The following is a 3,424-nucleotide window of genomic DNA, read 5'->3' as shown; positions in this document are numbered from 1 at the left end:
AAGATATCACCATAAGATTCATTGAATGGAGTAGGTGAAGAGTCGAAGGATTTTTCAACTAGAGTATCTTGGATATCCATGAGGATCTAAAATCTTTGACATGATTCTTCTCCTTAATATATTCTAGTCCTCTTTAATTAAGAGTGGTATTGAAGGTGTTAAAGGAAGAAGTTGAATATGGGCTTTCAATGGCTTTTGGAGCAAGGGATATTTGGGTTCGCTCCTCCTCAACCACAACATGTTGAGTTAGATCGGGCCTTGATTTTTTCGGTCTTGACCAGTATTTGGTTCCTCTTGTGTTAGACCATTATCTTGATTCCTTTGCGACTGATCAAGATGATCTGAAGTCCCTAGTGTCGGTGCGCTCTTTTCTCGACCAGTCGGTTGATGGTCAATGTTAGCATACTCAGAATCAAGGTTTTGGTGGCATGTCCCATCAGACGATGGTCCGTGTTGTTAGGCTGTAGCTCTTTTGTCATATATCTATGGAATATTCTTATCAACTACCTTTTATTTGATGAGCCATAATGGTTCCTCCAGTTGTATTGTTAATTGTTAGTGGTTGGGCTGATAGGAACTAGATCCTAAGGGGGTTGACCAATGAATGCTTGAATTGACACTTGTTGGTGAAAGATTACCATGGTTAGGTTATGATGATGAAAACTCAATGTTGGGGGTTTCTCTTGTGAAGGGAAGTCGAATTAAAATATATAATGTAAAGATGGAGATCGAAGGAAAAGATGAAATGAGATCTAAAAGATACCTCAATAAGCTTGTAATCAGGACTTGAATTGGAACTCTTTGGACTTTTTCTAGGTCGAGGTGGCTTTGTTCATTATGTTTTATTTCTAGTTAGCTTAGGGTGTTCCTCTTCTTCATTACCTCCATCATCAATAGTGATAATGTGTTCTTTTCTGAGTTTGGGCTGCCTTTAGAAGCTTGCTTCTTTGTTTTCTCCTTTTTCTTCTTAACCTGGTGAGGTTCATAAGTATCAACAGGAACTTGATTCCTCTTCACATCTTTAACTCTAATGGGCGCAGTAGATTGATGCTTAGGAATGATGGGTGGAGTCGAAATCAAATTTTCTTCATTCTCAGCAGTGAACTCCATTTCTTCATTTTCTCCTTGAATCCTTTGTTTGGAATATGGTATTCATAATTACTAGTATTGATAAAGGATCAATAGGAAGAAATGAAAGCAAGTAAGAAAGTAAGTTAGACCTGCATTTCTTCATTGATAGGAGTTTCAGTTTCTTGTTTTTTTCTTGGCTCTCTTTTTAATGGGCGCAACAATTGTGGAACTACTCTCGGTTTTCTGGAAATTAGGCCAAGTATGAATAAAGAGAAGTACATTTATAAAAACTTATGGTTATAAAAGAGGATCAAAGTTTAGATAATATACTTACTTATTTCCTTTGGTTTACTCTGATGGCTCACCTCTCTTGGTTGCGTCAAACTTCTGTTTCATTTCTACTGCAACAATTGGTATGGCTGAAGTAGTTCGACGCAAGTGAATAAAAGAGGAACATAAAGGAAAGTTCATAATTTCCTAAGACTTTTGTATTTCACCTGCTGAGATAGGAGACAAGACTTGGACATGTTCAATGTCGACATGAAGATGGACTCTATAATTATCCATGTTATACTTAATTGAAACTACTATATGACGAGGCTTTTTCAATTCATTATTTAAAGCTCATAAAGACCCACATGGGAGCTAGTATGGAATTGGTGGACGAAAAGCCAAGCCAAATTCACAGGTTGGCAATGGGGGAAGCTTAGAAAAAAATTAAAGAAAATTTATGCATATCTTTTACATAGGAAGGAATTTTCAAATTTGGAAGTTTTTTAGTAACTTTATGTTTTAAAGTAACGACTTGTCATAGATGGTTCGACTAAGATCATAAGGATTGTATACAATTTCAAAATAACGCTAGAAAGCTTGGATTTCTTTGATATGCGTACCTCTGTTTTTCTTCTTCTCATTTTTCAAAAATGAAAAGGCATTTGTTAGGCATTGAAGCATAACCATGGGGTCTATCTCGCCACAGTAGTAGGAAAACCACCAGTTTTTAAATTCTTTGGTACAATGGAAAGAAGGAGGTAATTTGAAAGGATCCAGATGCATAACTTTTTGGTATAAAATTTTAAATAGTCATGCTACCATTCTTCATTTAGCTCTTCAGTCGATAAGAAAGTTGAGTTTTCTTTGGCAGAAAAGGATTTTGGCAAGAGTTGGCTGAAGCAAAATTACATGGCTACCAAATTTGGACAATAGGAAGCCACCCCTAAACCTGATTTGGCATAAGATTCTATCTAAGTGTCGTGGATCTGTCTTTGGTACTTGGGTGAAGAAGCTAGAAATGTCATCATGAACTAGTCTGGTCCAGAGCTTCGATTGACAAAAAGTGCCATTGTCAAGATAAATTTGTTGCAGTTATAGAACATTATAAAGTAGTCCTTGAAAATTTCTTTGGATGCAAAGTTTCCATCCTCTGGAATTCTCTTGGCAAACCTTAGGTCTTCGACGCTCATCTCTAAATCAGGTTAAATTTTAGCTTTGAGTGATGGTTTGAAGGTGGCATTGAGCCATAGCTGCAAAAGCTAGATAGGGCCAGAAACCAGAAAATTGTTGGTAGAGGCATGATGATCTTTGATAAAAGTACTAAAACTAGGATGTGAGAAGGTAAAGTTGAGCTTATTTTTGTTTATCAAAGTGGGGCTAAAGATTTCCCCAATTGGTCGAAGGCCAACAATGGCTGATATGTCAAAAAGAGTGAGGGTAACCATCCCACATGGAAGATGAAATGTGTTGATCGAAGTTTCCGAAAAACAAATTGCAGCGACCAATGTGTGAGGATTATACTTAGGACCAACTCTTGAGAGTTATATCAAATCAAAGATACCTTTGTCCTTCCATACTATTTCCTTATTTTGTTGAACCCTATCCAACCACTTGATATAAAAATCATTGTTGGTTGAAGTAGATGAACTAAATACATGGGTTTTCATGAAACTAGAATCAAAAGGTTCATCCTCAAACACAGGAGGTTTGCATGATGAGAAACTAGGGAAAAAGATCTCCAATTCTTGTGGTTTATTATTTGGTCTATGCATAGTACCTGTGAAAGCATGAACAATACCAAAAATGGAGTAAGGGATTAGTACCAGAGAAAACCAAATTTTAGATTTTTCTTCTTGCATTGGAGGTTCTGGAACATACGTGTGGCCCTCTCTATGCAAGATAGCTTTGAGTTTGGTAGCAGAGGGAACATGTGGTTGACGCTTAGTAAGAGAACTCAAAACCATTATATTGTTTAGAAATGTTGAATGAAAATTTTTTGTTGAAGGAATAAGAATGAAAGTTGCAGAAAGTTTGAAGGGTTTCTAGGGCTCTGAAGAAAAAGAAAGTAGAGAAAAGAAAA

This window comes from Lathyrus oleraceus, chromosome 4 (genome assembly GCF_024323335.1).
Source record: "Lathyrus oleraceus cultivar Zhongwan6 chromosome 4, CAAS_Psat_ZW6_1.0, whole genome shotgun sequence".
In the NCBI taxonomy this organism is placed as follows: Eukaryota; Viridiplantae; Streptophyta; class Magnoliopsida; order Fabales; family Fabaceae; genus Lathyrus; species Lathyrus oleraceus.
The sequence above is the reverse complement of the archived record's forward strand: the minus strand, read 5'-3'. Positions refer to the sequence as shown.